General features: G+C 44.5%; 1 pseudogene across 1 annotated transcript in view; it reads right to left on the bottom strand.

Moving 5' to 3' along the window:
* Nucleotides 1–21,921, bottom strand: part of LOC306792310 (thrombospondin-4-B-like) — a 41,905-nt pseudogene extending 19,984 nt beyond the window's left edge. Inside the window, exon 1 of the transcript in view lies at nt 21,910–21,921. The product of the transcript in view is annotated as a thrombospondin-4-B-like (transcript). The remainder of the gene's footprint in view (nt 1–21,909) is intronic.
* Nucleotides 21,922–22,889: the final 968 nt, after the last annotated feature.

Here is a 22,889-nt window from a genome sequence, read left to right as displayed (position 1 = left end):
CACACAAATCAAAGAGCTCTGGTCTTCAATACTTCACAACGGCCGCTGCTTATTGTCAAAAACAATGTTACAGCCGGGATCCGATCCCGGACCTACCGCGTGGGAAACCTTTATATTAACCTCTACACCATCAGGGTAGTACATCAACAACACACTTTAACTGCTTTTTATCCTAGGTCATCTCTGGACCTGTACACGTTCTGGCCATTTTCATTAATCTCGTCCGTCATTAACAACACACCGATATAATCAACTTCTGTGCTCTCGTCCAGAAACTTCGTCAAGGAAACTCTAAACAGAGTAACATAATTTTTCACTGGACGCCACTCACGAATTGATACCCGAAGGCTCGATGCTCTTAATACGGGAATTCCGCAGTCACTTTTTCAATACAGTTTATCAATGACATCAATAACATATACATATATCCCCGTCATGTTATGCAATTTCTTCGTAGTCCAAGACGTCTTATAATTACGTTAAAGATTCCGCTTTATTTGTGGCAGGAATTTGAGCGCTTCATGCGAGGCGCGTGACCGCGACAGAAGAGGCGCGCGACCGCGTCTCACACTACTTCACTCTACGCTGCCACAAAAAACATCATTTTTCGCCTTTTATCTAACGTCTTCTGCTGGACTCATTCACGCATATGTACAAAAAACCCCAAATGCTGGGCTGAACAACCCTGCTGCTCGGTTGATTATTCTTTACAATACTTTTAATGACTATGTCATACTTACAGTTCGGACAGTCGGATAAAATTTAGTTTATGTCTATAATACAATATGCAGAATTCAATTAAATAGGCTTCTGCTTACCTTTTTAGTTGTGTCGACACTATCAGACTGTTCCCGAACCGCAGGCACGACCTGGTGGCAAATACCAGGGCTCCCAGCCCCAGGGAGACTAGCATTTTTCTGAAATCACAAATAGAGAGGTCTGTTAACATTCCAACCCGATTGCTCTGTGTCGTATCTATCACGTCGGGGTCACCAAATTGTTGTGAAAAAATGTTGTAGCTGTCTTTCACACTTAGAGCAGGTTTAAGAATGAAACAGAAGCTCTCAGAGGCGTATAGTTAAATCAAAGCAATAGATTTATTTATCAACAGAGTCATTCAGCCCAGCTATAAAAAAAAAAACAAGCTTGGGTGCTAATGGATGAACTTCGCAGAGATTCACCATGAGACACGCTTGAACACATCAGCGTGAATCTTAATATAGGGGCTCCGCCCCTTGATACACATTGGCCAAAGTCAAAGATGCAGGCGTGGCACGTTTTTACGTTATGACACCTGGTTGGAAGCCGTGAATGTCCATTCACCTTGGCCCCTCCCAGTAGGCGTTGGTTTCCATCAGTGTGTGTGAGGTGATGCAAGCGAGAGGTCCTAAGAAAGAGTGTGTGAAGAAGCCGGGCTCAGCTGGGGCGTTGGCCCTCGCTTGAATCTCACTGTCTTATCTATCTGAAAGATGGCTGCCTGTTCCTTGTGACGCAGTTAAAATCAATCTGAAGATGGCTGCCTGCTCCTTGTGACGCAGTTAAATAAGTAACCTTTCACCTGCTTCTCTCTGGCCTTAGTGTATGCTGTGAGCACTGTATAAGTGGTTAATAGAGCTGCATAAGCTAATGGTTATTAAAACTTACAAATATGCTAGTGATTAATTAAACTGTATATAAGTCAATTGCTACTTAAAGCTGTATATAAGCTAGCTGTTAATTAAACTGTATATAAGCTAATATAAGCTAATTTTATCAACAGTATACAGCTGTTTTCACAACAACCTGTAACCAAGACTGTGATGGCGTCTGTGCAAATTTACAATCTGTGATTTCATATTTGATAAAGAGTCTCTCCAGCGTCATACAAACAGTTCACATTCTTTTCAAAAGACCTTCTGAGCATGTGGGCCCCTGAGTGAGAGTATCCCAGTTCTTCCACAGACACTAATCCACGTAGTGCACCTGCGCCTGGAGCTCCTTGGAGATGTACCCGAGAAGGGTCGCCGTCAGCTGCTGCTTCAGGGTGGCGTTGTCCATCACTAGAGCAGTTAGCTGAGCCAAATCTGTGCACTGAATGTCTCCCAGCACGGCCAGAAGACTACCATCAAGCTTCTGCTGCTGCTGAGGACTGAGCTCCATTATGACCTGAGGCAGCGGTTTGAACTGTCCACTGGTCAGCCAGCAGCCCAGAAGGCCTCCGACAGCACCGCCTACAGGGGAAAAGGGTTTCAAACATGTGGAATTATGATTGCACACACAAACACACACAGCATGACAAGGATAGAGTGATTAACCCCCGCTGGATCATCGTCCTCGGTGTGTGCACCCATCTGGGTTGTGTGCCCATCGCCAACGCCGGAGACTTCGGAGGCTACTACTGTCCGTGCCATGGCTCCCACTACGATGCTTCAGGAAGGATAAGAAAGGGACCTGCTCCTCTAAAGCTGGAGGTTCCCTTCTATGAGTTCACTGAGTAGGACGTAGTCATAGTGGGATAAATACTGGAGCTCTGTCTCAGTTCCTCCCTGTAATATGTATTTTTTAGATGGCTCCGTGTGAGAGCGACATAAAACGTGTGTATTTACCATTAAAGACATATGTCCAACTCTATGATTGAGCTATTGTCTTTTCCCTCGTACAAAAGTGAGTTGTTTTTCTTTGATTGATCTGCATCAGTTAGCTTGATGTCTTTTGATTCACTGACATTTTATTTATTGTTTTAATCTCTATAGATTTCTTTCATTCCGCACTATTTTTAGCATTTAGTATTTTCCAAACAGCATTATGTAACACAATGTATGAGGGCCGGGTGTGATCAGGTCCAACCCCTTTGCTGCCGCACCAATCCTGATATATTGTGTTGGAGCTGTGTGATAAAGTCAAAGGTGGGGCCTGTTTCATGGTTACCTAAAGTTGAGCTGGTAAAAGTGCTCATACACATGAACAAGAGGCCTGGGGAGCACAACGATTAGGATAAGATGATGGTACGATCAAGAAAAGCCACCGGCAATCTAAAAAAGTATCGACAAGTTGTGAACACATTCAGGAATGTGTCGGCCTGTTGATCAACTGGAAGGAACGATAGATCGAGATAAGGATGTTGTTGGTTTGTGACTCCAAAGAATGTGTAGATTGCTTTATCTCAGGACCTTTTTTATCCTTTTTACGAGTTTGTGTCAGACAAGATGACAATTTTATTCCAGTAATGGCAGCAAAGAGTGCAAACAAGACAAAGAACTATTGAGTCACACTCCAGTCACTGATGGATTTAATCCTGACGAACAAAGTGTGCTATGTACAACTGTATGACCCAGTGAAATACACAAACCTTTTACTTTTTATTGATGAAATCATTTGAATACAATATACTGTGCACAGATGCAGGTAAAACCATCGTCTTAAACTTACATTACCATCAAATCAATCATCAATATAATCATCAAAACTATTTCAAACTGTACAGTTGGCACTCATTCAGTGAATAACTTTTTGTATTGAAATCAGTGTAGTTGAACCGCGGTTAATCATGTGTCACTTCAGAGGAGACTCGTGCTGAAAGCTTTTATCACAAACGGAAACTTTACTGCAACCACAACAGCTAAAGGGGATTGTTTCCTGTGTGGGTTCTCATGTGTTTCTGTAAAGTTGAACGATGGTTAAAAGATCTCTTACAGACTGAGCAGCTGAAAGGTTTTTCTCCTGTGTGGGTTCTCATGTGTCTCTGTAAATGTGAACTCTGGTTAAAAGATTTCTTACAGACTGAGCAGCTGAAAGGCTTTTCTCCTGTGTGGGTTCTCATGTGTGTCTGTAAAGTTGAACGCCTGTTAAAAGATTTCTTACAGACTGAGCAGCTGAAAGGTTTTTCTCCAGTGTGGGTTCTCATGTGTCCCTGTAAATGTGAACGATGGTTAAAAGATTTCTTACAGACTGAGCAGCTGAAAGGTTTTTCTCCTGTGTGGGTTCTCATGTGTGTCTGTAAAGTTGAACGCTCGTTAAAAGATTTCTTACAGACTGAGCAGCTGAAAGGCTTTTCTCCTGTGTGGGTTCTCATGTGTGTCTGTAAAGTTGAACGCTGGTTAAAAGATTTCTTACAGACTGAGCAGCAGAAAGGTTTTTCTCCTGTGTGGGTTCTCATGTGTGTCTGTAAAGTTGAACGCTGGTTAAAAGATTTCTTACAGACTGAGCAGCTGAAAGGTTTTTCTCCTGTGTGGGTTCTCATGTGTGTCTTCAGATTTTGACTCTGGCCAAATGTTTTCTCACACTCAGAGCATCTAAAATGTTTTTCACCAGCGCTACATCTTGAATCAGTGACACGGACTTCATCAGGTTTCACATAGTTTAAACCTGACTGAGGTTCTCTGGTCTTCTTCCCATCAGCACCCTCATCAGTGTCAGAAGAGTCTCCAGGCTTCTCATCAGTATCTGGTTCTGGATGTCTATCTGGATCCAAGTTCCTGTCTGGTTCTGGTCCTCCACAGTCCTCTCCATCAGCTTCTGTTCCCATCTGTTTAGTTTGTCTTTGATGAAGCTGTGAGGACTGAGCTTCCTCTTCTTCATCTTCACTCTTCACAGGAGTGAATGAGAACTTGACATCGGCCTCCTCCAGACCTTGAAGCTGCTCTCCTTCCTGACTGGTGCAGAGTTCCTCCTGTTCTTCTTTCATGTGTGGGGGCTCTGGGTCCTCCTGGTCCAGACTGGAGCTCCACTCCTGCTGCTCAGAGGGAACCTCTTCTTTAACCAACAACAGCTGCTGGATGTCTGCAGGAAAACAGTAAACACACACAGAGGGGTTACAAAGACATTTTAGAATTGAGCAAATAGTCTCCTGGACATACACTTCCAGAGTATCACTAGAACCAGATAATACAATAATGTAATTAACTTATGTGACATGAACATATGAACCATTTTAAGCTGCCAAATCCATGTGGTGTTATCAAAGAACAAACTTGTAATTTAAGTTGAAATATTTCCTGTCATCTAGAAGCTGAGAGAAGAAATCAGCATACCTGCAAACTCATAAGAGGTGAAAGAGGTGCCAAGCACCCGAAGGGGGGGGGGGGGGGGGGGGGGGGCGGTAGACGATCTACAAGTATTAACAATTTATTCAGTCAAGCATCAAAAACATAGATCTATGGTTTCACAAAACACAATAATTGATTAAGTAGCCCTAGCAACAGACAAAGTCAGGGCTCTGTATACGCATCTCTCCTCAGTGTTTTGTGAGCCCTGTATCTTTATACTTTATTTGAATTTGTCCAGCACAGGGACGCATTATCTTCACCCACACACAAGCCAGGGTTGGGCCACATTGTGTGTGGGAGTCCTGGAGTCTCAGGGATGGGGAAGGTGCTGTTCCTGCAGGTTGCTACACAATATCCCACCGACGAACCCGATTCACAACACAACTAGTTACAAGTTTTAAGCTGAACCACCTGCGTGTCAGAGCTCCCTCTTTGTACGGCGAGCGCGTGAGCGCCTCACCTGGAGATTCAAACCTTTGGTCTATGACACACGCAACACTATTGCAAATGAGCGCACACACACGTTATGTTCAAAATTTCTCAAACAAAAGGTAAAAGCCCCCCTCCTTGCTCCAGAGATGAAGAAGCATGCAGAGGAGAAGAGGCAGCCCCCCCCCCCTTTCTTCCATCATTAAGCAGGGCAGAATCAGCTGGTTGAAGCTTAAATCAAAAGGAATTTAATATACTAACAAAAGAAAATGCAGTTACAAACTGAATTACATTATCAGTTGTGATACTTCATGAAATAGAGGCCCCATCCGCACCACACGACAGACTGGTGTGTCCGCCTCATGGTCCAGATGAGGTCTGATGATCTCCGGGGATTCAGTTTCTTTGTCCCTCCAAAGTCTCTGAAATGTCTCATATTACACATTCCTTAGCCCATCGATCAGCTCAGTGATTGGCTGAACCCTTCGGACTTCATTCGGCCACTTCCTTGACCAATTCACCCCCTTTCTTGAAGGCTGTGCTCAGAAACTCTTCAGCAACATCCCCCCCCCTCTCTGACTTAATGGCGGTGTCATAAATTCTCTGGTTTTCCTCACAGTGCACAACAAATTCAGTGACTCTCCCTTTAGTTTAAACCTTCTACAAGTAAACATATTGTAACACATCATATCCATCGCTAGGTGCGCTTTAACACTTAAATTCCTCACAATACTTATACGTTTAATGCCTGTAAATACGGAAGCATATTTATACAGTAGCGAGAACCATCGAAATGACCATCGAAATTAAGACAGTGTAGACATCTTAACGCTGATTGGCCAAGACTCGACACGTCGCATCAAATATGTTTTATTGCGAAGATCACGACATCACATTTTCTCCTTGTCTCACTCCAATCTGAGAAACGCTGGCTGGCCGGTTGACTAAAAAAAATTGAAAACTCTACGGATCTACTACACTCACGTGGATGATATATTTTGATTCAAAACGGCTAATTTCGCCGAAAAGCGACACGTTTGCAGGTATTAAATCAGGACAAGAAGAAAACGACGAATTGCAACAGAGTCTCACTCAAAACTACATTAAAAGTTATCAGCCGGAGCATGAACAGTGTTTGAGAGAAGAAATAAAGTGAACCCACGTGCTCTTTGTATCCGGACTTCCGGGTTGTGAACGGCGTCCAGAAGTTCCCGTTGTCGCTTATTCGCCTCTTTTGAACGAGAGAGTTCCTCCTCGTACTCTGCTATCGTTCTTTCAAACAGACCAAATATATCTTCTTCAGCCGCAGTTAGTCGCTGGCTGACTAAAGATCTCAACATTTCTACTTTAGACATTTTCACTCAACCACAGAAAGGTTTCCGCCAGACGAACTCCGTCAACTCCTTGTCACCGTTTACTCTAACTTGCGCTGTGTTGGTCACTTCCGTCCTCGTCCGTCTGTTTCCAGGTAGCATGCTAAGCTAACTTCAATAGCTTTATCGGCTACCAGGAGAGTAGTCCTCTTCTTCTTCCTCTCCTCCGTCTTCTTCTTCTTCTTCTTCTCCTTCTTCTTCTTTCACTTTAATGGCGGACTCCAAACCAATGTTTAAGGCGCCACCTACTGGACCGGAGTGTGTAACATCATGACTTTATGACAGTTATCATTTAAACACAATAATAATGTTATTTATAAATATAATGAAACGATTAGAAATAAACTCCATATTGCAGTCATAGTCTGGCTTTTTAACCCGTTCCATTCAAAATATTAAATAAAGCCCTTTTAAGCTGAACTTGTTTGTCCACTGTCTCTAACAGTCCTTTGATGCTCCACTCCCTTCCTGTATCTACCACTCTGTTCTTCAGTCTCTCTTTCCACTCTGAACTTCCTCCACTCTATCAGCACATGTTCTACAGTTTCTTTACAGTTGCATATCTCACATTTATCCCACTCTGTCTTTTTCATGATGTGTATAATGTGTCATTGAGTCCTGTATGTCCGAATCTTAATCTGAAAGTAACATCTTCTTTTCTACTTTTACTTCCATCACTTCTCACTCTGACTGATGTCTGAATTGTGTTGTAATTTCTACCCTTATTGTCATAATTCCAAATGTCCTGCCAAGATGTCCCATCCAAAGCTTTTACCAGAGAATGTCGAGTACTCCCAACCATTGTACAGGACAGTCGATGCTATATTTCCTTTAAGTCCACCCTGAATTCTAATCCAGTGTGATAGTGCTAACTCAGTTCTCCTCACATGTAATGGCAGTTCCCTGGATTTCACCAGCAATGCATTATGGGTGTGGTTTTGACTCGGGAGATGAGTCAGAGGAGAACCATCCAGAAGAAAAGGTGAACAGATAAAAGTCCATTCAGACAGGTTCTAGGAGGAACATCCGGTTCCGCTGCAACTTGGTGGGTAACAAAAGCCCCTTAAACTAATAAAAAAGTATATCATTACTCCTATCTTCAGTTACCTTCCATCTGTACATATGTAACAGTTGTGGGTCGTGGAACGAGACGACTCAAGTGATTGTTTTCCAACATTTATTTATTGAAGACAAAATATCACCAATGAATTGCCTTCAGACCGTTTTCTGCCCCTCTGCTCCCTCAGCAACGTGTGATTTAATTCATTTTCTTCAAATACACACTGACCAATCAGAGCTCGGCACGTGGACCGTTAATGAATATTACATAATCACAGTTTAAACTGACAAATGCAAAAAAAGACAGCTGGCAATAAATCTCAGACTGTGTGAATTAGTAAATTAACAGATTTATGACATCACTGCTTCATTTAGAGCAGGATAGATCTGACTATAAGTACATGTGTGTATTATGGTAAATTAATGTGTTGCAGATGTGTTTTCATGGCGTGTATGACGATATTTTAGCCTTGTTCTTTCAGCTGTAGCCTTAGTGGTGCGAAACAGACTTGGGAGTAAATAGAAAAGAAATGTGTAAATATTCTCTCATCACACATTCACTGACGTGTGTCGGCTTCTTGAGTCGTGTCTCACAGTCTCCGGCTACTTTAATGTTTGGTGTGGGTGATTTTAAGTTATGGAAGGAAACTTCCTTACTGCTTAGAATTATATTTATATATATTTTTATTTATTTGCCCAAAAGTCAGTTTCACATCGCTGGGGTCTCAGCTGAATGAATAAGAATACATCAAAGTAAAACATGAACGTGAATACACGTGTTATTATAGTCAGATCTATCGCGTTATAGATGAAGCAGTGATATTATAAATCGGTTCATTTACAGAATGACAGTTAGTGATTTCTTGCCAGCTGTCCTTCCTGCATTTGTCAGTTTAAACTGCGTTACTTTCAGCATGAATTATGTTCATGTTGTTGATGTTGGTCTCAGAGTGCACCAGACTGATGCATTTAACTTTAAAATGTACAACATTTTCTTCCAGGTGAGCGTGTCCCCGGCCCCCTCTAGAAAACCAACACGAACTAGAAAATAAAAACTCAATTAGTCTACTGGATCAAGCTAAAGACAGTACCAAATCTGAGCGTGGACTCAATGAGCGATGCTCTCAAATTGAAAGAACACGCTCTTGGATAAAGATAGGATGAAAGCTCCATCGTTCCTCCCCTGTGTGATGTTTCATGTGGTGTGTCAAATGTATTTCATACATTTTGTATAAAACCGTTATCACAAACAGAACCACTATGTCTCTTATATGATTAACAGTGCCATTGATGAATAAATAATTCCTTCATCGGATGAGTGTACTTCCAATAATAAAGCGTCATACAAACAGTTCACATTCTTTTCAAAAGACATTCTGAGCATGTGGGCCCCTGAGTGAGAGTATCCCAGTTCTTCCACAGACACTAATCCACGTAGTGCACGTGCGCCTGGAGCTCCTTGGAGATGTACCCGAGAAGGGTCGCCGTCAGCTGCTGCTTCAGGGTGGCGTTGTCCATCACTAGAGCAGTTAGCTGAGCCAAATCTGTCCACTGAATGTCTCCCAGCACGGCCAGAAGACTACCATCAAGCTTCTGCTGCTGCTGAGGACTGAGCTCCATTATGACCTGAGGCAGCGGTTTGAACTGTCCACTGGTCAGCCAGCAGCCCAGAAGGCCTCCGACAGCACCGCCTACAGGGGAAAAGGGTTTCAAACATGTGGAATTATGATTGCACACACAAACACACACAGCATGACAAGGATAGAGTGATTAACCCCCGCTGGATCATCGTCCTCGGTGTGTGCACCCATCTGGGTTGTGTGCCCATCGCCAACGCCGGAGACTTCGGAGGCTACTACTGTCCGTGCCATGGCTCCCACTACGATGCTTCAGGAAGGATAAGAAAGGGACCTGCTCCTCTAAAGCTGGAGGTTCCCTTCTATGAGTTCACTGAGGAGGACGTAGTCATAGTGGGATAAATACTGGAGCTCTGTCTCAGTTCCTCCCTGTAATATGTATTTTTTAGATGGCTCCGTGTGAGAGCGACATAAAACGTGTGTATTTACCATTAAAGACATATGTCCAACTCTATGATTGAGCTATTGTCTTTTCCCTCGTACAAAAGCGAGTTGTTTTTCTTTGATTGATCTGCATCAGTTAGCTTGATGTCTTTTGATTCACTGACATTTTATTTATTGTTTTAATCTCTATAGATTTCTTTCATTCCGCACTATTTTTAGCATTTCGTATTTTCCAAACAGCATTATGTAACACAATGTATGAGGGCCGGGTGTGATCAGGTCCAACCCCTTTGCTGCCGCACCAATCCTGATATATTGTGTTGGAGCTGTGTGATGAAGTCAAAGGTGGGGCCTGTTTCATGGTTACCTAAAGTTGAGCTGGTAAAAGTGCTCATACACATGAACAAGAGGCCTGGGGAGCACAACGATTAGGATAAGATGATGGTACCATCAAGAAAAGCCACCGGCAATCTAAAAAAGTATCGACAAGTTGTGAACACATTCAGGAATGTGTCGGCCTGTTGATCAACTGGAAGGACCGATAGATCGAGATAAGGATGTTGTTGGTTTGTGACTCCAAAGAATGTGTAGATTGCTTCATCTCAGGACCTTTTTCATCCTTTTTACGAGTTTGTGTCAGACAAGATGACAATTTTATTCCAGTAATGGCAGCAGCAAAGAGTGCAAACAAGACAAAGAACTATTGAGTCACACTCCAGTCACTGATGGATTTAATCCTGATGAACAAAGTGTGCTATGTACAACTGTATGAACCAGTGAAATACACAAACCTTTTACTTTTTATTGATGAAATCATTTGAATACAATATACTGTGCACAGATGCAGGTAAAACCATCGTCTTAAACTTACATTACCATCAAATCAATCATCAATATAATCATCAAAACTATTTCAAACTGTACAGTTGGCACTCATTCAGTGAATAACTTTTTGTATTGAAATCAGTGTAGTTGAACCGCGGTTAATCATGTGTCACTTCAGAGGGGACTCGTGCTGAAAGCTTTTATCACAAACGGAAACTTTACTGCAACCACAACAGCTAAAGGGGATTGTTTCCTGTGTGGGTTCTCATGTGGCTATGTAAATGTGAACGCCTGTTAAAAGATTTCTTACAGACTGAGCAGCTGAAAGGCTTTTCTCCTGTGTGTGTTCTCATGTGTGTTTGTAAAGTTGAACGCACGGTAAAAGATTTCTTACAGACTGAGCAGCTGAAAGGTTTTTCTCCTGTGTGGGTTCTCATGTGGCTCTGTAAAGTTGAACGCACGTTAAAAGATTTCTTACAGACTGAGCAGCAGAAAGGTTTTTCTCCTGTGTGGGTTCTCATGTGTCCCTGTAAAGTTGAACGCTGGTGAAAAGATTTCTTACAGACTGAGCAGCTGAAAGGCTTTTCTCCTGTGTGGGTTCTCATGTGTATCTGTAAAGTTGAACTCTGGTTAAAAGATTTCTTACAGACTGAGCAGCTGAAAGGTTTTTCTCCTGTGTGGGTTCTCATGTGGCTCTGTAAAGTTGAACGCACGTTAAAAGATTTCTTACAGACTGAGCAGCAGAAAGGTTTTTCTCCTGTGTGGGTTCTCATGTGTGTCTGTAAAGTTGAACGCACGTTAAAAGATTTCTTACAGACTGAGCAGCAGAAAGGTTTTTCTCCTGTGTGGGCTCTCATGTGTCCCTGTAAAGTTGAACGCTGGTGAAAAGATTTCTTACAGACTGAGCAGCTGAAAGGCTTTTCTCCTGTGTGGGTTCTCATGTGTATCTGTAAAGTTGAACTCTGGTTAAAAGATTTCTTACAGACTGAGCAGCTGAAAGGCTTTTCTCCTGTGTGGGTTCTCATGTGTATCTGTAAAGTTGAACTCTGGTTAAAAGATTTCTTACAGACTGAGCAGCTGAAAGGCTTTTCTCCTGTGTGGGTTCTCATGTGTTTCTGTAAAGTTGAACGCTCGTTAAAAGATTTCTTACAGACTGAGCAGCTGAAAGGCTTTTCTCCTGTGTGGGTTCTCATGTGTATCTGTAAATATGAACGCTGGTTAAAAGATTTCTTACAGACTGAGCAGCTGAAAGGCTTTTCTCCTGTGTGGGTTCTCATGTGTCTCTTCAGATTTTGACTATTGCCAAATGTTTTCTCACACTCAGAGCATCTAAAATGTTTTTCACCAGCGCTACAATGTGAATCAGTGACACGGACGTCATCAGGTTTCACATAGTTTAAACCTGACTGAGGTTCTCTGGTCTTCTTCCCATCAGCACCCTCATCAGTGTCAGAAGAGTCTCCAGTCTTCTCATCAGTATCTGGTTCTGGATGTCTATCTGGATCCAAGTTCCTGTCTGGTTCTGGTCCTCCACAGTCCTCTCCATCAGCTTCTGTTCCCATCTGTTTAGTTTGTCTTTGATGAAGCTGTGAGGACTGAGCTTCCTCTTCTTCATCTTCACTCTTCACAGGAGTGAATGAGAACTTGACATCAGCCTCCTCCAGACCTTGAAGCTGCTCTCCTTCCTGACTGGTGCAGCATTCCTCCTGTTCTTCTTTCATGTGTGGGGGCTCTGGGTCCTCCTGGTCCAGACTGGAGCTTGACTCCCGCTGCTGAGAGGGAACCTCTTCTTTAACCAACAACAGCTGCTGGACGTCTGCAGGAAAACAGTAAACACACACAGAGGGGTTACAAAGACATTTTAGAATTGAGCAAATAGTCTCCTGGACATACACTTCCAGAGTATCACTAGAACCAGATAATACAATAATGTAATCAACTTATGTGACATGAACATATGAACCATTTTAAGCTGCCAAATCCATGTGGCGTTATCAAAGAGAACAAACTTGTACTTTAAGTTGAAATATTTCCTGTCATCTAGAAGCTGAGAGAAGAAATCAGCATACCTGCAAACTCATAAGAGGTGAAAGAGGTGCCAAGCACCCGAAGGGGGACGGGGGGGGGGGGGGGGGGGGGGGCGGTAGACGATCTACAAGTATTAACAATTTATTAAGTCAAGCATCAAAAACATAGATCTATGGTTTCACAAAACACAATAATTGATTAAGTAGCCCTAGCAACAAACAAAGTCAGGGCTCCGCATACGCATCTCTCCTCTCAGTGTTTTGTGAGCCCTGTATCTTTATACTTTATTTGAACTTGTCCAGCACAGGGACGCATTATCTTCACCCACACACAAGCCAGGGTTGGGCCACATTGTGTGTGGGAGTCCTGGAGTCTCAGGGATGGGGAAGGTGCTGTTCCTGCAGGTTGCTACACAATATCCCACCGACGAACCCGATTCACAACACAACTAGTTACAAGTTTTAAGCTGAACCACCTGCGTGTCAGAGCTCCCTCTTTGTACGGGGAGCGCCTCACCTGGCGATTCAAACCTTTGCTCTATGACACACGCAACACTATTGCAAATGAGCGCACACACACGTTATGTTCAAAATTTCTCAAACAAAAGGTAAAAGCCCCCCTCCTTGCTCCAGAGATGAAGAAGCATGCAGAGGAGAAGAGGCAGCCCCCCCCCCTTTCTTCCATCATTAAGCAGGGCAGAATCAGCTGGTTGAAGTTTAAATCAAAAGGAATTTAATATACTAACAACAGAAAATGCAGTTACAAACTGAATTACATTATCAGTAGTAATACTTCATGAAATAGAGGCCCCATCCGCACCACACGACAGACTGGTGTGTCCGCCTCATGGTCCAGATGAGGTCTGATTATCTCCAGGGATTCAGTTTCTTTGTCCCTCCAAAGTCTCTGAAATGTCTCATATTACACATTCCTTAGCCCATCGATCAGCTCAGTGATTGGCTGAACCCTTCGGACTTCATTCGGCCACTTCCTTGACCAATTCACCCCCCCTTCTTGAAGGCTGTGCTCAGAAACTCTTCAGCAACATCCCCCCTCTCTGACTTTATTGCGGTGTCATAAATTCTCTGGTTTCTCTCACAGTGCACAACAAATTCAGTAACTCTCCCTTTAGTTTAAACCTTCTACAAGTAAACATATTGTAACACATCATATCCATCGCTAGGTGCGCTTTAACACTTAAATTCCTCACAATACTTATACCTTTAATGCCTGTAAATACCGCAAGCATATTTATACAGTAGCGAGAACCATCGAAATGACCATCGAAATGAAGACAGTGTAGACATCTTAACGCTGATTGGCCAAGACTCGACACGTCGCATCAAATATGTTTTATTGCGAAGATCACGACATCACATTTTCTCCTTGTCTCACTCCAATCTGAGAAACGCTGGCTGGCCAGTTGACTAAAAAAATTGAAAACTCTACGGATCTACTACACTCACGTGGATGATATATTTTGATTCAAAACGGCTAATTTCGCCGAAAAGCGACACGTTTGCAGGTATTAAATCAGGACAAGAAGAAAACGACGAATTGCAACAGAGTCTCACTCCAAACTACATTGAAAGTTATCAACCGGAGCATGAACAGTGTTTGAGAGAAGAAATAAAGTGAACCCACGTGCTCTTTGTATCCGGACTTCCGGGTTGTGAACGGCGTCCAGAAGTTCCCGTTGTCGCTTATTCGCCTCTTTTGAACGAGAGATTTCCTCCTCGTACTCTGCTATCGTTCTTTCAAACATACCTAATATATCTTCTTCAGCCGCAGTTAGTCGCTGGCTGACTAAAGATCTCAACATTTCTACTTTAGACATTTTCACTCAACCACAGAAAGGTTTCCTCCAGACGAACTCCGTCAACTCCTTGTCACCGTTTACTCTGACTTGCGCTGTGTTGGTCACTTCCGTCCTCGTCCGTCTGTTTCCAGGTAGCATGCTAAGCTAACTTCAATAGCTTATCTGCTACCAGGAGATTAGTCCTCTTCTTCTTCCTCTCCTCCGTCTTCTTCTTCTTCTTCTTCTTCTTCTCCTTCTTCTTCTTTCACTATAATGGCGGACTCCAAACCAATGTTTAAGGCGCCACCTACTGGACCGGAGTGTGTAACATCATGACTTTATGACAGTTATCATTTAAACACAATAATAATGTTATTTATAAATATAATGAAACAATTAGAAATAAACTCCATATTGCAGTCATAGTCTGGCTTTTTAACCCGTTCCATTCAAAATATTAAATAAAGCCCTTTTAAGCTGAACTTGTTTGTCCCCTGTCTAACAGTCCTTTGATGCTCCACTCCCTTCCTGTATCTACCACTCTGTTCTTCAGTCTTTCTCTTCCTCCACTCTATCAACACATGTTCTACAGTTTCTTTACAGTTGCATATCTCACATTTATCCCACTCTGTCTTTTTCATGATGTGTATAATGTGTCATTGAGTCCTGTATGTCCGAACCTTAATCTGAAAGTAACATCTTCTTATCTACTTTTACTTCCATCACTTCTCACTCTGACTGATGTCTGAATTTTGTTGTAATTTCTACCCTTATTGTCATAATTCCAAATGTCCTGCCAAGATGTCCCATCCAAAGCTTTTACCAGAGAATGTCGAGTACTCCCAACCATTGTACAGGACAGTCGATGCTATATTTCCGTTAAGTCCACCCTGAATTCTAATCCAGTGTGATAGTGCTAACTCAGTTCTCCTCACATGTAATGGCAGTTCCCTGGATTTCACCAGCAATGCATTATGGGTGTGGTTTTGACTCGGGAGATGAGTCAGAGGAGAACCATCCAGAAGAAAAGGTGAACAGATAAAAGTCCATTCAGACAGGTTCTACGAGGAACATCCGGTTCCGCTGCAACTTGGTGGGTAACAAAAGCCCCTTAAACTAATAAAAAAGTATATCATTACTCCTATCTTCAGTTACCTTCCATCTGGTACATATGTAACAGTTGTGGGTCGTGGAAGGAGACGACTCAAGTGATTGTTTTCCAACATTTATTTATTGAAGACAAAATATCACCAATGAATTGCCTTCAGACCGTTTTCTGCCCCTCTGCTCCCTCAGCAACGTGTGATTGAATTCATTTTCTTCAAATACACACTGACCAATCAGAGCTCGGCACGTGGACCGTTAATGATTGTTACATAATCACAGTTTAAACTGACAAATGCAAAAAAAGACAGCTGGCAATAAATCTCAGACTGTGTGAATTAGTAAATTAACAGATTTATGACATCACTGCTTCATTTAGAGCAGGATAGATCTGACTATAAGTACATGTGTGTATTATGGTAAATTAATGTGTTGCAGATGTGTTTTCATGGCGTGTATGACAATATTTTAGTCTTGTTCTTTCAGCTGTAGCCTTAGTGGTGCGAAACAGACTTGGGAGTAAATAGAAAAGAAATGTGTAAATATTCTCTCATCACACATTCACTGACGTGTGTCGGCTTCTTGAGTCGTGTCTCACAGTCTCCGGCTACTTTAATATTTGGTGTGGGTGATTTTAAGTTATGGAAGGAAACTTCCGTACTGCTTAGAATTATATTTATATATATTTTTATTTATTTGCCCAAAAGTCCGTTTCACATCGCTGGGGTCTCAGCTGAAAGAATAAGAATACATCAAAGTAAAACATGAACGTGAATACACGTGTTATTATAGTCAGATCTATCGCGTTATAGATGAAGCAGTGATATTATAAATCGGTTAATTTACAGAATGACAGTTAGTGATTTCTTGCCAGCTGTCCTTCCTGCATTTGTCAGTTTAAACTGCTTTACTTTCAGCATGAATTATGTTCATGTTCTTGATGTTGGTCTCAGAGTGCACCAGACTGATGCATTTAACTTTAAAATGTACAACATTTTCTTCCAGGTGAGCGTGTCCCCGGCCCCCTCTAGAAAACCAACACTAACTAGAAAATAAAAACTCAATTAGTCTACTGGATCAAGCTAAAGACAGTACCAAATCTGAGCGTGGACTTAATGAGTGATGCTCTCAAATTGAAAGAACACGCTCTTGGATAAAGATAGGATGAAAGCTCCATCGTTCCTCCCCTGTGTGATGTTTCATGTGGTGTGTCAAATGTATTTCATACATTTTGTATAAAACCGTTATCACAAACAGAACCACTTTGTCTCTTATATGATTAACAGTGCCATTGATGAATAAATAATTCCTTCATCGGATGAGTGTACTTCTGTTAAGAATATAACTCATGTTGAGGAGAAAACTCAGGTGAACAAACTTAGGTCGAGGCGTTTAGCTCAATTCAAGCAATAAGGTTTATTTGTAACAGAAGTATTATGTCCAGCAGTTAAACGTGCACGGACCTAGAAAAGTTCACTCTGTAGGAGCGAATGAAAAGCTAAAAGGCGCTTAGACCGAGTGCGCATGTGTGTTAAAGGTTCTTCTGATGGAAGCCTATTGGTTGAATACAAAGTAGGAGGTGGATCTGTTTTTTAGCGTTCAGATGACCTGATGGAGCTCTGTGCAACTTCACCCACACTGGCTCAGTTCCGGGACCGCCTTCTCTGGAACGTCAGTGTGTCGGCATATTGTTAACACTTAAGGTGCCGGAAAAGGGTGCAGTTCTAAGCTATTTCGAAGTCTCTGTGTGAATAGATAAAGAGAACTCTTCTCCTACTCTAAGATGGCAGTTTCTGCCCTAATCTGGTGGTTTAAGCAAGTGTTTCTTTCAGGGCCACTGTATCTGTTTCTATCGTGCGAACAGGCGACGGAATGCACTGCTTGGAGTTTTTGACCTACTTACAGTGACCTCACAACTCCGCAATATAAGCTTACAAGTATAGCTCATATTATTTAACATTGAATGAATATATTTTGATTTACAAATCCCCCTTTTCACACCTGCTAGGTGTGAACTTATTAGACTTGGAACTACTCATTCAATGGCTGTAACTCGATGTTTAGGTCCCTATCATCTGAATTGTCTGGATCGGAAGCTGGTGGGGTGCTATGTCTAGTTCGGGTGTGTGTCTGATTCGGGGATGGAGAGGGAAGAGGGGCAGTTGAATGAGATGGGTGCTGGTGTGTCTGATACTTGGTTTCTAGTCCCCAGATCAGGAGGGCAACTAGTATGCCCATACCCACCCCCATTATAGTTTTCTTCCCACATCCCACCCCTTTCCAGGTGAAGCGCTGCCGACCTCGGTCGGCGGGGTTTGCAGAAGGGTCCCCTAGACAGCGTCTAAGTTCCCGATGCATTTTCCAAATCAGTACGAATTTCTCCCAGTGTTCTGGTTGGTACCGGTGCTGGGACACAGTGTGTCAGGTGGTGCCAAGGGGCGCCTGATTTGCCCTTGACCTGGACCGAGGGTGAAGTAACCTCCTTCACCTCGTACGGCCCAGTCCACCTGGGGTCAGTCCACTTGCGCTTGTGAACCTTGACCCTGACCCAATCACCTACTTGTATCTGCTTTCCAGCTGCCGCTGCTTCAGGTACTGCTCGAGTCCTCTCAATCTGCTTGGAGAGAGCTTCAGCAAGAGAAGTTAGGGCACTCATATAGTCAGACATTTCAATCTGCTGTACATCCAGAGGTGGCATGTGACCTCCATCTCTGGGTGGACCTGGCATCGGCCGGCCAGTCATGATCTCGTGTGGGGAGAGATGTGTTTCTCCCCCTTTTCCGGACCTCATGGCCATAAGGGCCAGGGGCAGGGCCTCAACCCATGTTCATTTGGAGCCCGCGCAAACTTTGGCAATTTTGCCCTTAAGGGTCTGATTCGCTCGTTCCACCAGGCCCTGAGATTGCGGGTGATAGACTGACCCGAATCGGTGTGTAATTCCCAGAAATTGCTCTACCTGTGCGAGCATGGTGTTGCTAAAGTGTGATCCGTTATCGGAGCGGATGCATCTCGGTACTCCGTAACGGGGAATCAGTTCTGTCTGCAGCCACTTTACAACTGTCTGCGCGTCTTCTCTCTTGGTGGGAATTGCTTCCACCCAACTTGAAAATCTGTCTACCATTACCAAGATGTACCTCTTTCCCTGCACTCTGTTCTCTGGTCATATCTGTATAATCTATGCTGATGTCTTGGAAACAGGCTGAGGGCACGGGATAAGATCCCATCGGTGTCTTGAATGGTTTTCTTGGGTTGTGATTGCCACAAATTTGACATTCATCGCAGAAGAGGAAAGATATCGCTTCCATATGCGGATGCCACCATAGTTGTTTTAAATTTTCCAATGTCCATTTCTTTCCCTCGTGCGTAGGTCCGTGGGCCCCTGGTAGGAGTGCTGCACACAGTTCTGCTGAGGCAACCACTCTGCCGTCGTGGGCTCTCCACAGACCTTCTTTGTCTTTTGAGGCTCCTTTTCGTGTCCATTCAGACCATTCATAAGGTCCTGCTTTCTTTTGATGATCTTTGATGTGCTCGATTGTGAGCTCAGGTGGGCCGGATGTTGGCTTCATAACCATTTGGCGAGGTGTGTAGCCTCCCGTTTTCTTTGCTGCTCTGTCTGCCGCTTCATTACCGGCGCTGATTCGTGATCTGATTGTGTCATGTCCTTTGCATTTCATGATGGCCACCCCCTTTGGTAGTTGGATTGCTTCCACCAGCCTTCTCATAGCTGCTTCGTGTTTTATGGGGTGGTCATTTGAAGTGGTGAAGTTGCGTCTTCGCCATACAGGGCCATCGATGTGGGCCGCTCCATGGGCGTAAACCGAATCTGTGAAGATATTTACAATTTTGTCCGTGCTCCACTTCAGAGCCTGAATCAGTGCTTCCACTTCCCCTAGTTGTGCTGAAGCGGGTTGTGGCAGTATCCCTGACTCCACTGTTTGGTGATAGCCATCACTCTTCTGTTCCACCACTGCATAGGATGCAATGTTCCCTTCTTCTCCTTTGTAGCAGCAACCATCTGTGTACAGCCAGGCCTCAGCTGTGAGGTGGGGAGTGTTCTGGAGATCCGGTCTCAATTTTTCTTCTTGTACTGCAACTTCCTCGCACACGTGGTTGTCCATCCGTAAAGTTAGCCGTCATATTTCTTGTGGCTGGCACAAAGGTGCTGTGTGCCCTCAGTTGGCAGTAAGATTTCTGGTGCCCACTTCCTTCAACATCTCTCTGAGAATGGTGGTGTGGTTGGTGTAGTCTGGGATATGGGCTCGTGAGTAGCCTGTTAAGCCCAGAAATGAGAGGCGAGCGGCAACAGTGAGCGGTTGGGGATGTTGCAAGATGGTGACCCTGTGCATGTGTGACAGGCCTTGCCCGTCTGATGAAACATTGCGACCCAAAAACAACACTTGGCGTCTGGTGAACTGCACCTTTGAACGTTTGACCTTGTAGCCCTTTTCGGCCAATAGAGTGAGGAGTCGGACAGAGGAATCGAGGCAGAGCTGCTGACGTTGCTGCCAGAAGCAGATCATCAACATATTGAATCAGAACTACGCCTTCTGGGAGGGAGAGGTCAGCAAGATGAAGGCGTAAGTGGTGGTTGAATAGGCCTGGGGCGCACCTGTAGCCCTGGGGTAGGGAGGCATAGGTATACTGCTGATCATTGAAGGTGAAGGCGAAGATGGGCTGAGAGTCTTTGTGCAGTGGGAGTGATTTTTGGTTTGAGAATGTTGAACCAATATTGGATGGCAGGGGTCTGGGGGCCAGTTTGAAGACAGCGTAGCCAGAAAACCTCTTCGTCTGTGGGGGACACCGTCTCTGTAACGGGAGCAAGGGAGAGAATGCGTACTGGCATGGACAACGTACTAGTTGGTGGGTTGGACGAGACATGGACACCGTCTTGGTTCATCCAGATGATCAGATTGAGGCGAGTCATCAGATCGTGTCCTAGCAGGTTGACTGGGCAGTTTGGAGCAGAGAGAAAGCTGTGCATGAGGGTTGCATCTTGAAATGTGATGGGGAGAGGGGTGGTGTAAAATTGTCGAACTGGAGTGCCAGAGACTCCCACCACTGACACAAACCGGTCCGACAACGGCTGCGTAGTCATCACACTCGAATAGGTGGCTCCAGTGTCGACGAGGAAGATGTGATCCTGTCCATTTACTGAGCACCTTATTAAGGGCTCGCTGGTGAGGCCGAAATGTAGAGTGTGTGACGCCAGTGATTGAGGGGCGTGTCAATAGGGAGGACTGTTGTAACCTCTGGGCCATTGTTGTTGGCTACTTGCCTGTGTGGCATGGGCCCCGCCTTGGGGACCATGTCCCTCGTCCCAAGGAGCCTGATGGGCCCCTTGCTGTGGTCTTTGTCTCTCATAGCCCCGTCCGCCTCCTCCTCTGGAGTATTGTCCTCTTCCTCTCTGTGTTTGCTGCGGTGCTGACATGCAGTCTCTTGCGAAGTGTCCCGGTTTCCCACAGTTGTAGCAGAAATAGGATGCTCCTCTGCCTCCAGGCGCTCCTCTTCTTCTGGCTCCTCCTCTTCCACCCCATTGGCCCTGTGGGACCCATGGGCGTGACTGTTCACCGGCTGCTGACATCATAGCCATCATGACCTCCAGTGGGACGGAAGGAGTAGGTGCCGTTGGAGGTGGAGTCGGTGCAGGTTGGACTACCAGCTGTTGTTGCTGTTTAGCCTTAGATTTCATGGTTGCCTCAGCCGCGTCTTGTTCTTTGAGTTGTTTCTTGAGTAGGGCCTTCTGCAGGGCCTTAATTTCTGAGTCGCTACCCGCCTCAGTTTGAATGTGCTTAGAGAGGTAATGTCGGAGCTGGGCGTTCCACATGTCTTGTGTTATTTCTTCTAGGCCAACCACTACGTCCATGCACCGGCGAGGTCCATCAGGGAGGCCTCGTTTTACCATTGTGTGCCATAGTGCCACTGTGGTAATGCTTGCATCATGTGGCATCATGTGTGGGGGGCTCTGCCGGGGCCCAGATGAATGCTGCCACTGCGCCTTGGTTCACTGGAGTGGGGAACTTAGTTCTGAGCTCCTGCCACAACGCTGTACGATATCGATCAAAGGGGTCGGCATCTGGTGCCACACCAGCGTCTGCCATGTATAGTAGGGCAGTACACTGGGTTGGGTCCAGACAGCGGGAGAGAAGTGCTCTCAGGTCGCCAACTGCCAGCTGGTGGCCAGCAGTCAAAGATTCCATGAGCTCAATCCATGGATTGGCTCCCGCGTGGAGGGATGGGAGCTGTTGTACCATGCTGGTCATGTCTGCAAACCCAAAAGGCACAAATTGAACACGCAGTGGGTGCGCGAGAGTGGGGGCTGCTCTCAGGGGATATTCACCGGCATCAATCTCTTCTGTTTCTCCTTTGGGGGGCGGGCCATGGGACCAAAGGTGATACTGGGGGGGGGAGGAACCGGAGGAAGTGCTGGAGACAGGCCAGTTGAGGGCGGGGGAGGGGCCGAGGCCAGAGATGCCTGGCCCGGTTCCTGTGCAGTCTTTTCCAGACCTACCGGGGCTTGAGTGGTAGGGGTGATGTCGAGGGGGGTAATGTCAAGGGGGGTGATGTCGAGTGACAGATGGGACCTGGTTTTTCCTTTTCCGGCCGGCATGTCCACCTGCATCCGATCCGTCATGGCCGTTCCTAGTGCCATCATTGCCACTCGCTGTTCCTCTTCTCTGTCTTTGCGGGCTTGCTTCAGTGGGTTAGCGAACCCCCATCGCTTGGTTTGATTTGTCGTTTGATTTCTCTCTGCAGTCTGTGCTTGAGCCACTCGTTTTGTCAAATCGTTGGTAATGAGCAGGAGGTTGTTGACCGACGGAGGTAGTGGACTGGCCGCCTTCCACCATCCCTCCTCTTTCCATTGTTTCATGCAGTTATCCCAATGAATCTTGTCTCTTTTCCATGCTGTCTTGCCTCCAGTCTCTGTGACTGCTTTTTTCAGTTTTGCACGCAGTTCTCCTGAATAGCCACCAGATGGAGCCACAGCTCCAGCCATGTCTTCTTGTGTTTTTTTATTTTTGGTTTTTAATTCAATTCCAATCTTTTTTTTTTTTTTTCAAAATTCCTTTTTTTTCTAATTTCAAATTTCAATTTTTTTCAATTCAAAATTGTTTGTATGCAGTACTCCCGAATGTCCACCAGATGGAGCCAAAGCTCCTGTCAAATGTTCTTCCCGCAGTTCCTGAAGTACCACCAGAGGGAGCCAAAGCTTCTGTCAAATGTTCTTCTT

Source organism: Melanostigma gelatinosum (genome assembly GCF_949748355.1).
Source record: "Melanostigma gelatinosum genome assembly, chromosome: 18".
NCBI classification, from domain to species: domain Eukaryota; kingdom Metazoa; phylum Chordata; class Actinopteri; order Perciformes; family Zoarcidae; genus Melanostigma; species Melanostigma gelatinosum.
Note: the sequence above shows the minus strand (reverse complement) of the source record. Positions and strands in the feature narration are given on the sequence as shown.